Consider the following 13,980-nt stretch of genomic DNA (forward strand, 5'->3'; position numbering starts at 1 on the left):
ACTCAATCTTCTAGGATTCAATGAAGGAGCACTTTTAATATACAATTTCCTTTACATATATCGACTGTCTTTTAAAGTTTGGGTTTTCCTTCTTGAAAAAACATTGTCAAATTGCCGAACCAGTTGACCATCCATTGTAGCTTTGGTTTTTATTAAGAAATAATTCATACTGAGAGTAAAAGTAAAAAGAATGTATTTTGTGTGCAAAGGATGAATGTATTAACAACTTTTTATTTGTAACAGAATTTTTTAAAAAGGTGAATAGAAATTGCTTTCCCATGTACTTGTAAATAAATAAACATTTCCTGTTGCCCACATTTGGACAATCATATGCCATCAAACTATGTAAAAAGCATACAAGCTTTAAGTACACTAATGTCCTTCAGCATGAAATGTGCTCTGGATTTGGGGATCTGGAGGCTTGAGTTTGAATGTCGATTCTCTAACTGGCTAACCTTAGACAAATTGTTTAACATTTTGCACCATGGCTTTCTTCCCTGTAAAATATGGGGCTACACTGAGTAAGGCCTCCTCCAATTATAACACTAAATAAGATTCCTCTGCTATATTCAGGATGTGAAAATTATATGCTAATTATTTCTAGTGGTGAGAAAAATGATTTATCCTATCATATATTGGAAGGAGTATTACACTGAGAAGCAGGAGTCAAATTCTAGTCCCAGCTGATACTGAGAAGCTGTGTGACTTTGGCGTAATCATTTAATTTCAAGCCTTAATTTTCCCAACTGTAAAATACGGGCACTAGATTAGATATCTTTAAGACACCTTCCAGCTAAAACACATTATATGGTTCTATTTTTTTAGAGATATCATTTAAAATATTATCCTTCATAATTAGGAATGAGACTACTTATGCATTACTAATAAGGCACTAATTCATTCACCCATTCATTCATTCACCATTTATTGAGCATATACTATAGGGTAGGTGCAGGAATCTGCTTTTAGCTGTCTCTCACCTCCACTGCAGGAGTCACGGATTTGCACCTTTTCTTGAAACTCATCCCCACTTCACCTCTTGCCTCTCACTCTGCCTTGCGATATGCATTTGGGAGACAAATATCCTGGATTAAGACTGAGTACAGTGGGTCATGGAGCATGGTAGAGTTAACAGGATAAAAAGGAATCGCACTATGACTTTGGGCTCCCTGGCCTGGTGTTCTTTAGTTAACTGAGCATAGGCAATCTGTAACCTTATTTGACATTAACATTCATAAATATTGGGCTTTGCAAAATCACTTACTATAATTTTGTTTTTGTCCAATGATAGCTTCTCAGCAGTTGGCATGAGACTCAATTTTGCTCTTTTAACACGTTTATTAAAAAGATGTGTTTGCAGGAATTTCTCTTCTGAATTTATATATCCTGTGGTTTTTAAGTGTTCTATTATTATTAATTTGAATCATGTGAAATTGTGTTTTTTAGGTCAAAATCAGTCAGATATTGGCAATTTCATATGATTCTAATATGACCTAGTTAGTCGTAAGCAGCAAAGACTGGGAGGCAAATACCACCAGTTGGAGGAGAAACTTTGACTCTTAAGTGTTTTCATTCTGTTTTTTTTTTTTTGCCATCAAGGGAATTTTGACAAGTTTATTTCAACTTGCGCATCAGTTTTTTCCATTAGTTAAATGGAACAAATTGCAAACTCGAATAGAATTTTTAAATGCTTATTCATGTACAAATCAGTACAGATCACTGGAAGAAAATTATAAATGTGGTTTATTCCCCAAATATCTAAATGTTTAGGTCATTGTGTTTCTCATTTGGGCAATGTAATGATTCAGATACACAATTCTTTGGCAAATTGGAAATCAGTGTTTTGAAAAAACTTGAGGATCACTGCCATTAATTTACTCAATTATTTCACATCTTCTGACTGGCAGACTCTGCCTGCTATATGCTATCTATATACTCCCAAACACATCTGCAGCTGAGAGATGAAACCTGGAGCTATTTTTAAACCACAATCATGTGGCTGTGCTTTTGGCCAGGTGCTCACCTCTGAAGATTTCAAGAACCAAAATATCTTATTTCCATTACTTGCAGGAAACCACATATTAGTAACATAAGACAGACTATCTAAATTTTAATACTTGGAATTTATTCAGGCTTCCCAGAGAATAGTTGTATTTTCACATCTAGATAAAAATAAGCTTGAGGAAACAGGCTAGTCTTTCTGACTTTGATCTTAAAGATGAAACCACAAGAACTAACAACTTGTAAGTGGCCTAAAATTCTATAAAGTTTACTGATGTTCATATTTACATTTAATCCTGATTGTAAACTAGTGAAATACTTTCAGCACTTTTGGAGTAGAAAGTGCACAGGTAGGGACTTCCCTGGCGGTCCAGTGGTTAAGACTCTGTGCTTCCACGGCAGGGGGCACAGGTTCGATCCCTGGTCAGGGAACTAAGATCCTGCACACCGTGTGGCCAAAAAAAAAAAAAAAAAAAAAAGTGCACTGGTATAGAAGACAAAGATTAAAACCCTGCTTTGAACATGGAAATCATTCTAGGCAAGTTATTTAACCTCTTTTTACCTCAGTTTCCTCATTATAAAATGAGGGTCTCAACACTGGTATTCATTTATTTATCAAGCACCTACTATGTCCCAAGTAGTGTTCTAGTCACAGAAACTATAGCAGTGAACAAAGTTTAAAGAAACAAAACTAAAACAACTTACTTTCATGGAATTGATTTAGCATGGGAGGGGTAGAAAATAAAGAAATACATAATAATGTCAGGTGGTGATAATTAGTATGGAGAAAATGAACCTGGGCAAGGAGAGAAGCAGTGATGGTAGAGTGTTGATATGTTATATAAGGTGGTTAAGGGAGGCCCTCATTGATAACATGTCATTTAATAGTAGACCTGAAAGAAGTGACAGAGTGAATGGTGTATGTATTTTGGTGAAAAGTGTTCTAGGCAGAGGGAACAGAATGTACAAAGGCCTCAAGGCAAAGGGATGCCAACAAGGCTAAAACAAAATGAAAAAGTGAGGGGCAAAGGTTTGAGGGGAGTGGTGGCATGGATCATTGCACTTTGGAGTCCATTGCAAAGACTTTTGTTTTTAGACTTAGAGTGAGCTGGAGCCTTTGGAGGGTTTTGAGTAGAGGAGTGACTTTACTTATATTTTAACAACATCACCCTGCTGCCCTGTTGAGGGTAGATTATAAACAGGCAAAGGCAGTACCAGGGAGACTATTTAAGGAGATCACTGCTATAATCCAGGTGAAAGAAGGTGGCCTGGGACATGGGAGTAGGTGTGGAGATTGTGGGAAGTGCTCCTATTCTGGCTATATTTTATTTAACTTTTTTTTTTTTTTTTTAAATTGAGCTGGGGCTTCCCTGGTGGCGCAGTGGTTAAGAATCCACCTGCCAATGTAGGGGACATGGGTTCGAGCCCTGGTCCGGGAAGATTCCACACGCCGCGAAGCAACTAAGCCCGTGTGCCACAAATACTGAGCCTGCGCTCTAGAGCCCGCAAGCCACAACTACGGAGCCCACGTGCCACAACTGCTGAAGCCTGCGTGCCTAGAGCCCATGCTCCGCAACAAGAGAAGCCACTGCATTGAGAAGCCCCATGCACTGCAACGAAGAGCATCCCCCGCTCACCGCAATGCCCGTGTGCAGCACTGAAGACCCAACACAGCCAAAAATAAAATAAATTAAAAAAATAAATTTTTAAAAAAAAATTAAAAATAAAATACTAAAAAATAGAGCTACTCATATTTTTAAAAAATTGAGCTATAATTGACATATAACATTGTATTGGTTTCAGGTGTGCAACATAATGATTTGACACATGTATATATTGCAAAATGATTGCCACAATAATGCTAGTTAACATCCATCACCACACACAGAAACAAGTTTTTGTGTGTGTGATGAGAACTATTTAACTTTTTATTATAGAAAATGTCAAACATAGGTAAAACATAGTAGACTAGTATTGATATAATGAACCTCCATGTACACATCACTCACCTTCAACAATTATCAACTCATGATCAATCTTGTTTCTTCTATATTCCCATTTTCTCCATTCTGTATTGTTTTGCAGCAAGGCCCACATATCATGTAATTTCATCTAAAAATACTTCAGAATGTATCACTAAAAGAAGTTAAAAGACAATAATATTATAATCATATCTAAAAAGTTTTAAATAATTTTTAATGCCCTCAAACATGGATTCTGTATATATTTTAAAGATAGAGCCTACAGGTCTTGCTCATGGTTTGTTTATTTATTATTATTTTATTTTTTTGGCCACCCTGCACAGCAGTTTGTGGGATCTTAGTTCCCTGACCAGGGATTGAACCCGGGCCCTTGGCAGTGAAAACACCGAGTCCTAACCGCTGGACCACCAGGGAATTCCCATTGCTCATGGTTTAGATGTAGAGAAAGAGGAGTCAAGGATGACACTGAAGTTTTTGGCTTAAGCAACTGGTAGTGTTTTACTGACATTTATAAGGAAAACACTGTTGGAGGAGTAGTTATGGCGGGCAGGGTGAACCAGGAGTTTGGTTTAGGACCCGTCCAGTTTGAGATGTCTATTTGATATCCAAATAGAGATATTGAGTTGGCAGCTATATATATGTTTCTGAAATTTGGGAAGATCAGGCTGGAGGTAGAAATTTGGGAGCTGATACCACAATGATGGTACTGAAAGTCATAAAACTGTTTGATGTCACCAAAGAAGTGAATATAAGTGGAAAAGAGGACTGAGGACTGAACCCTGGAGCACTCCAACACTTAGTCAGGGATAAGAAAGAACCAGCAAGGGACAGAACACATGACCAGTGAAACAGGAAGAAAACAGGGTGGTATTCTGAAAGCCTAGTGAAGAAAGTATTTCAAGGAGGATGCAATCACCTGTGTCAAATGCTGTTAATATATTAAGAAAGACAAGGACTAAGAGATGACCATGGAGTTAGCAAGGGTGAAGGTCATGGGTGATGCTGAAAGAGTTGTTTTATCAGAGTGATGGGGATGAGAGAATGCCTTACTTGGGTTCAGGAGAATCAGAAGAGAGATGAACAGTGGCTATAATATAAATCTTTTAAGGAGTTTTTGCTGATAAGGGGTGTTGAGAGAAATATGAAGTCAAAAAAGAGTTTTGTTTTTAAAGCAGGATATATTAGCACTGATGGGAATGATCATGGAATGAGATAGTGAGAATGTGAAATAATGTAATATATATGGGTACCTAACACATAGAAGGCATACAAATGTTAGTTCTTTTCTCTTTGGGCCTTTTTAATAAAGAGTTAAACAACCTGGAGCCACAGACAGCTGTTTTACTAATTAGTGGGCATCGAGAGCAGAATTATTTAGCTTTAGATAATTGTGCAAGGCAAAATGTGGGTGGAATACAGATATATGTGGAATATTTGGTTACATATAATAATAAACCTGAGAAAACAAGGCAGGGTTTTCTTTTTCTCATGTGAAAGAAGTCTAGAGGTTGGAAGCCTGGAACGGGTAGTACTGTGGTTTCATGGTATTATCAGTGACTTGGGCTCTCTCTCATTCTGGCCTCTATTTTCAAGATCACCTTCCTGTCCAAGATGGCTGCTAGAGGCCTAGCCATCACGTCCCAGTCTCAGCAGCAGGAAGGAAGAAAGAGAAAGGAAGGAGGAAGAAGGGCTTGATCCCTTCATTCTAAGGAAACTTCTTGGAAGTTCCATGCAACATTTCCATTTATATCTTTCTGGCCAGAACTTGACCTGCCAGGGAGGCGGGGAAATACAGTCTTTCAATAGGGCATATTTCTCTCCTGAATAAGATAGAGGTTTTATTACAAAGGAAGAAGCAGAGAATGGATATTAGGGTAGGCTGTTAGCAATCTTTGCCTTAGCATTTGTGGGAAGAGCATGGACAAAAGACCTATGTTTGAACCCTAGCTCTACCATATACTGGTTGTGGCCTTGAACAAGTTATTTTATCTCTGTGCCTCAATTTTCTCTTCTTTAAAATTGAGCCAATACTAGTGCTCAGAATACGAGTGCTACTCTGAGGATTAAATGAAATAATACAAGTGCCATTGTGTCTGGCATATAACAGGCACATGATAAATAACACTACATATATGAAATAAAAATTAGTCATCTAGCAGACCATTGAGAGATGGTGTCTTAGTCTCTTCAGGCTGCTATACCAAAATTCCATAGATTGGATGGCTTATAAACACCAGAAATTATTCTCTCACAGTTCGGGAAGCTGGGAAGTCCAAGATCAAGGTGCCTGCAGATTTGGTATCTGGTGAGGGTATGTTTCCTGGTTCATAGATGGCCATCTTTTCACTGTGTTCTCACATGGCACAAGGGGTGAGGGAGCTCTCTGTGACCTCTTTAATAGGGCTTTTCCCTCATGACCTAATCACCTCCCAAAGACCCTACCTCCAAACATCATCACTTTGGGGATTAGGTTTCAACATATGAATTTCGGGGGGTGGGGGGGACACAAACATTCAATCTACAGCAGATTGTATTAGTTAATTGGGCTGATTGGCTGCTTAGTTACAGGTTCAATATGAGAGTTACCATACCCACTTCCCCTTTGTTACATAAGAAATACCCCAAGATCTAGGAGAGTTGTAACATACTGTCAATGGCATTTATTGACTCCAGTTAACTTAATCATGTCCATTAAGCTTATGCTTTCAATGAATCCCTTCATCGGATACCAGCCAAACTGCAAGCCCTGAGACAAGTAATCTGGTTAAGGCCTGCTGAAAAAATGCCTATTTTACCAAACACATGTATCTTAAGCTTAGATCTTCAAAGAGTGGGAAAATGCTTCTCCAACTCCTGCTGATTTTTAGGTCTCTGTTTTAGCCATCTTTGATAACATCTATTTTGGTTGGTTGACTTTGTAATTATTGGAGTCATAGTCAATAGCCAGTGTATATAGCACCTGGATCTAATTACAGGTGCTGTTGTGTCTATCAACCCAGGTCCTGAGCCCTTGTACTTGCTGTATACAAAATGAAAAAGCCACTGGTCAGCCCTGGGTTTTGCAATGTCGTGAGTTATCATTTCCCACCCAAGGCAGGCAAGGGATGGACAAACACTTGGCTCTTGGCAGAGCTGGTAGCTCTAGTTAGCAGAAAATTCTTCGGCCAGTGAAGGAACTGTGATGAAGGGAGATAGGCCAAGCGGTCATACACTTCAGCTTGGCACCTAAAGGGAACTGCAGGAAACAGATTGAATCCTATTAGGGAAAAGGCAAGATTTTTATAGGTGAGTTCATTTCTCTCCCATGGAGATAATTTTCTCTTATCACATCACAAATTAATTTAGGCTGAAAGTGCAAGTGATGGATCAGATAAAAACAGTGCAGAATACTTCACCTGCCTTCAACCTTAAATTATTCAAGTGGCTGCAGCCACTGGTCAACAAGAAGGCAGAAGCTGTCTCACAGAGAAATGCCTGTCCTAAGAGGTGAGGGCTCATGCAACATTCCCCCTAAGGCTTGAGAGGCGGTGCAGTGCACTGGAAAAATCAGAGCTTTGGCTCTGCCACTTAGTGATGTGGCCTTGGCCTTGAGTGAGTTACTTGACTTCTGTAAATGACAAAGTATGTAAAATAACTATGAGGACTGGCCCAGAGAGAGATGCTCCACCTGTCTGCGCCTTTTGTTTCCCTCATTACAACGCACCTACTTACATTCTTTTCAATTATTTTTAAAACATTAAAAAATATAAACTAAAACATGAATGCAGGAAAACAAGGGTATCATTTAGTAAACTATTATAAGGTAAACACACTTGTATTTGAGTCAAGAAATAGAACTTTGCCAACCACTCCTGAATCTCCTCTCCTTCTCAAAGAAACTATCTTGACTTTCATAGTGATCAAGGAATTGACATACACAAGTGTGCATCTCAAGGCACTGGAGTTTAGTCTTGCCCATTTAAAAAAAATTTCATGTGCCTTTTAAATGATTTACAGGCTCCTCCTCCATCTTTTTCTTTTCCTTAAAATCATCTGTTGAAGAACATGCATTGTCTGATATGCAGTTTCCTAGTCTGGATTTTGCTGATTTCATTTTTATTGGTGTAGGTCTGCATGTTCTTTTGTCAGTTGGGTATTTTGCAAATTGACAGCTAGATACAGAGGCGAGATTAGACTCAGGTTCAATACCTTTGGCAAGATTAAAGGAAGTGATATATTCTTTCATCTGGAAGCATATAATATCTTCTCTTTTTGGTTTTTTTGAAGATCTAACTGGCTTTATTGAATGATTCATGAATCAGGCAGCAACTCATCTAGTAAATAGACAGGTGTTCCTTGTCTCTTTTTGGAATATTAGCAGCCATTGATGCTCAATGAGCACATCCATTATTCATTGGGGATTGCAAAATGGTGATATTCCATTTCTATCATTTATGAAATGTATTAGTTGGAGTCTTTATAAGGAGAACTTCCCTACAGCTATTTGGTTATCCAACGGTACAGTTTATATAAGAAAATTAAGATAAATGTTGAATTCTTTCCCTTTGTTTTTATCAGTTTTCAAGATAATGAATTGGTTCTCTATCATCATTTGAAGGCACCTAGTGTTTAAAGTATCATTATACTCGTGAAAGATATACACGTATATATGTCTATATGTGTATATATGTGTACGTGTATACATATAATGCCATATACTCTGATTTTCACTTTTTTTAAACTTTTTTCACTGGTTTTTGTGTATCCTTCCAGTTAATATTCTACACATATAAAACCATTTATAAATGTTGATGGTTATTTGTTTCACTATTTTGCTATTAAAAACAATGCTAATGGAATATCTTTCTTTAATACTTCTTTATATATGAATATAATTGTGGGATAACTTCCTATAAGTGGAAATGCTTTTATAATTTTCATAGATAATGCCAAATTATCTTACACAGAATTCATACCAATTACATTGCCATCAACAATGAATCAGTGATAAGGGATTATTTCCAAAAATACTTTGGGTTGCAAGGGGGAAGCAAGGGGTCAGAAAAGGATTGGATTTTAATAGAGGGAGAAAGATGGGAAGAAGCCATTGTGGAGGTGAGGAATTGGAACTGGGTAAAGGAATTACAACCATAGAGCAGATGCTAATTCAAAACGGTATCGAAGAATAAAGGGGTAGGTGAAAGCAAACAGAAAATTCTGGTATTGGAAGGTGTGGTGGTGTAGAAAGAACACTGAATTTGATGGCAGGAACCATGTTCCACACTTACTGTCTTATTTAACTCTCATAGTAGCTTTAAGAGGTATTATTTCTGTTTTACAGATAAGATAGTAGAGGCTATGGGGATAACAATACCTATTTCACAGGATTGAATGAAAGCTAAATGATAGAATGTATGTGACATAATGTATTAGAGTGTGAGCTTCTTGATAGCAGTTATCTTAAACCTAGCACAGTGCCAGGTACATTCTGGAACTCAACAAACAATTTGCTGAATACTTTTAATGAATGATAGAACCTAACAAAGGTCTGCCACATAAGTTATGGTTATGAAGAAATGGTTATTGACTCTTTAAAGACCAGCAGCTAAAAGAAAAGTCTGGTTGGCCGTGGTATCACATTAGATTCTGGTACGTATGCATACATAATCAGTCATCTAATAGGTATAGATATGACTTTCACAACTGATAATTATCAAAGAAATCTATAAAATGAATAATGCTGATTGAGAAAACCATGTATCTAAAATTTCTCCCTTAGATAAATTTAGGAGTCTATATTGTATGTTTTCCTTGGTAAACACTCTAGGGAAATAAAAAACAGCAGTTTACATATATTTTACTCATTAAATGGTACAGTCTATTAATGAATTGAGGTTGGTTTTTAAATTTATATATAAAAATTTACTTCACCACTTCCTTTCAAAACTAATATAAGGCATTTTTATAATAAAGGGCACTTATGCCATAATGTTAATAAAAATGGAAATAAAATTCAGATCACTTAAAAGGAGGGAGCAAACCATAAGACCCAGTACAGTGGTTATAACTGAGCATCATGTTTGGTTTGGAATACTTTACAAGAAAAAGGAAAAACAGTCAAGGATGCAGTTCTCATTATTAGAAAATAAAGCGTATCAGTTTTAATGGAAGACAGGTTTTTTTGCCCCTGGTATTAAATTATAACCAAAACATTCCATTGCACCTTAGGCAGAAGATCCAGACTAGGCAGTGACTTTAAAGAACAAATGCTAACTAGATAATCCTTCTAGTTTTCCATCAGCTTTTCTCTAACCTTAAGTTTCCAGAGTGTTTTTCTATTTAATCATCCTATCATTAGTGACAAGTACCCAGAAAACACATGATGTTTGTTGTATGAATTCTTGAATTAAAAGAAATGTTGTTGCCAATCTTTATTTAGTATTCAATAATAAAGGAGGCAGAATGGGGTAATAGAGTCCTGGAGTAAGAGTTAGGGTACTTCACGTTCTAACCTCAACCTTATGTAAATGTGAATTTTGGGAAGACTTTTAGCATCTTCGGGTCTCGGTTTCCTCATCTATGAGGCTTAGACCAGTGCTTTTTAACCCTGGATTCACATTAGAATCACCTGGAGAGTTTAAAAAAACTACTGATATGTGAGATTTACCCTCACAAATTCTGATAAATCTGGTCTGGGATGAGATCTAGGCATCAATAGGGTTTTAAAAGGTCCCAAGTGATTTAAATGAGCAGCCTATGGATGAGAACCACTGATTCAGATGTTTTCCAAGGTCCCCTCCAGGTCTAAAATGCTAAGAACTGATGAGATCCAATATTTAGAAATTTAATAACTGTTTAACAGTCTAATAAGGTAGCTGCAACTTTGAGGGTAGTTTTTTTTTTAATCATCTAAAAGGAGTAAAAATCCTGGGACATTTATTATTAAATGATAATTCATGGCAGGTCAAATACTGTAATACAGTCACAAATAATTCAGCCATAAAAGATGGACAAAATGCTTAGGGGACAATCTTAACTCAGTTTTCATTGTTGTGTGAGGTATGGGGGACAGAAGATAACTTGCTCATGGTAAGGAATCTAATAGGATTAGGAATTGCCCATTAAGGCAGGACCTCAGAAGGTCTTCAGTGTAGGGGGAATCAGATATAAACCCTCAGCAGTGGAGGAAGGAAACAGTCCCTAAGAAGTTATAGCCATAATCTGACCCCTGTATGATTTAGCAACCCAAATTCAGCTCATTTGGCAGATATAAAAAACTCTCACAGTAGAAATTAACACAACATTATAAATCAATTATACTTCAATAAAATAAATTAAAAAAATAAAAAGCCCTCAAATATGAATTTAGTTTAAGTTGTTTTATACCGGTAGTGATTCCAGGCACTTGGCAGAAGCAAATGGAAATCCTTCCCCAGAAAGCATTTTCTTAGGCCTCAGAATTCTCATGAATAATTTTCCAAAGAAAACAAGTAGCTCCAGCTAAACTAGGCCTCAAGGAACATGGCACTATGAGTGAGAACCAGCAGAAAAAAAATGACAATAGGGACCTATCAAGACTTTAGTTACTGAAACTGTCAAACACAGAATATAAAACAACTATGCTTACTGTGTTTAAAGCAGTAACAGATAAACCTGAAAGTGTCTAGAGGAAAAAGAAGACTTTAAAATGTGATCTAGCAAATTTGAAAAAAAAAAATCCAGCTTTCAGAAAATATACAATTTTTGAAAGAAAAACTCAATGGGTAGGTAGAAAAGTAGATTAGACACAGATGAAGAGGTCAGAAGAAATTGTATAGAATGCAGCACAAACAGATATAAAGGGGAAAACAATCAAGGAAAGGTTAAGAGAAATGAAAGAGTGAGAATGCATAACACGTTTAATTGGAATTCTCAAATGAGAGTGAATGGAGTAGAGGCAATATTTTAAGATTATGGCTGAGAAATCTTTAGAACTGGTGAAAGGCACTAATGCACAGATTCAGTAAACTTAATGAATCTCAAGAAGAATTAAAAAAAGAAATCTATATCTCAACACATCATTAATAGAACTGAGGCACACTAAAGACAGAATAAAAATATCCAGAAAGAAAAATATCAGATTACTTAAAAAAAAAAAAAAAAAAGGCAGTTAGCTGATTTCTCAACAGCAATGAGAGCCAGGGACAGTTGAATGGCATTGTGAGTGGAAAGAGAATAACCCCTACCCTAGAATTCTACACCCAGAGAAAATATCTTTCAAGATTGAGAGTGAAAATTGGGAATTCCCTGGTGGTCCAGTGGTGAGGACTTGGTGCTTTCACTGCTGTGGCCTAGGTTCAGTCCCTGGTTGGGGAACTAAGATCCTGCAAGCTGTGTGGAGTGGCCAAAAAAAAAAAAAAAAAGATTGAGAGTGAAAATAAAGACATCTTCAAACAAATAAATAAATATGCAAATTCAAAAAACCTGAGTTTTCCATCAAGAAAATCTCAACAGAAGAAATAATTCTGGGGACTTCCCTGGTGGCAAAGTCATTAAGACTCTGTGCTCCTGATGCAGGGGGGCCTGGGTTTGATTGCTGGTGATCCCACATGCATACCACACGCAACTAAGGAGCCCGCCTGCCCCAACCAAAGACCCGGAGCAACCAAATAAATAAACAGTAAACTGCCAAAGCTGGGACACTCAAAACTCAAAAAACAACTCTGGAGAAAAAGAAAAAACTACATAGATAAAAGTTAAAAAAAAAAAAAAATTCTGAAGGGCTTATTTCAGACCAAAGGAAAGTGATATAAGATCTGGGATAAAACATAAATTGAAGGGCAAAGAGAATGGTAAATATGTGGGTAAATCTAAAACAAAAACAAAAAAACAAATATAAAAAACTGACTATAGAAACTATATCTTGTGGAGTTAAAAATACAGAATTAAAACTTATGACAAACATAATTAAAAGAAATAGTAAATGGATTAAAAAGATTTAAGGTCTTTGGGAAAGGATTATAAGAAAAAGAAAGAAAGGAGAAGACATGAAACATTGAATAGACAGGATAAACAGGAAGCATGAAATACGATAAACTCAAATATATTTAAATTATTACATTAATTGTTAATGGATGAAATATTCCAGCTAGAGGACAAAGACTGTCAAACTGGACAATAAAACAAAACCAAACTATATGAGGTTTACAGGAAACATTTCTAAGACGTAAAGATACAGAAAGATTTAAAAGAGAAATGAGGGACTTCCCTGGTGGCACAGTGGTTAAGAATCCGCATGCCAATGCAGGGGACATGGGTTTGATCCCTTGTCCAGGAAGATCCCACATGCCACCGAGCAACTAAGCCTGTGGGGCACAACTACTGAGCCTGCTCTCTAGAGCCCACGAGCCACAACTACTGAAACCTGCGCGCTCTAGAGGCCATGCTCCGCAACAAGAGAAGCCACTGCAACGAGAAGCCTGCGCACCACAATGAAGAGTAGCCCTGCTTGCCACAACTACAGAAAAGCCTGCGCGCAGCAACTAAGACCCAATGCAGCCAATAAACAAATAAATAAACAAATAAAAGAGAAATGAAAAACAAAAACAAAACCCACTAACCAAGACAAAACTAATGTAGTATAGTAATAACAATTAGATTTTAGGACAAAAAGCATTAATAGCAATGAAATGGGACTTTCCCCATGTCCATCAGGAAGACACAAGATTGAATTTGTGTCTAATAACATAGCCTCAAAATGAAATAAAAATTGACAGAACTAAAAGGAGAAATATACATATTCACAATCATAGAGGGAGATTTAAAAATCCCTCTTTCAATAATTAATAAAACAGGGGAAAAGTCGGTACAGATATAGAGAATTTGAACATGATTAATATATTTAATACACACATATAAAATTCTGTGCCCAATAACTGCAGAATATACGTTCTTTTCAACCACACCTAGAACATTTACAATCTGGCTATAGATTGGGCCAGAAAACGTCTCAACAAATTTCAAAGGACTAAAATAATAT

The 13,980-nt window shown here is 36.8% G+C and overlaps 1 protein-coding gene across 6 annotated transcripts in view; it reads right to left on the bottom strand.

The window, feature by feature from the left end:
* Positions 1 to 4,026: 4,026 nt before the first annotated feature.
* Positions 4,027 to 13,980, bottom strand: part of DDIAS (DNA damage induced apoptosis suppressor) — a 34,068-nt gene continuing 24,114 nt past the window's right edge. For all 6 annotated transcript variants that reach the window (XR_005020986.1, XR_005020987.1, XR_005020982.1 and 3 more), the window contains one exon: positions 4,027 to 4,137. The gene's annotated coding sequence lies outside the window, so the exon portion shown is untranslated. The remainder of the gene's footprint in view (positions 4,138 to 13,980) is intronic.

The sequence above is a fragment of the Balaenoptera musculus genome, chromosome 8, assembly GCF_009873245.2.
Source record: "Balaenoptera musculus isolate JJ_BM4_2016_0621 chromosome 8, mBalMus1.pri.v3, whole genome shotgun sequence".
Lineage (NCBI taxonomy): Eukaryota > Metazoa > Chordata > Mammalia > Artiodactyla > Balaenopteridae > Balaenoptera > Balaenoptera musculus.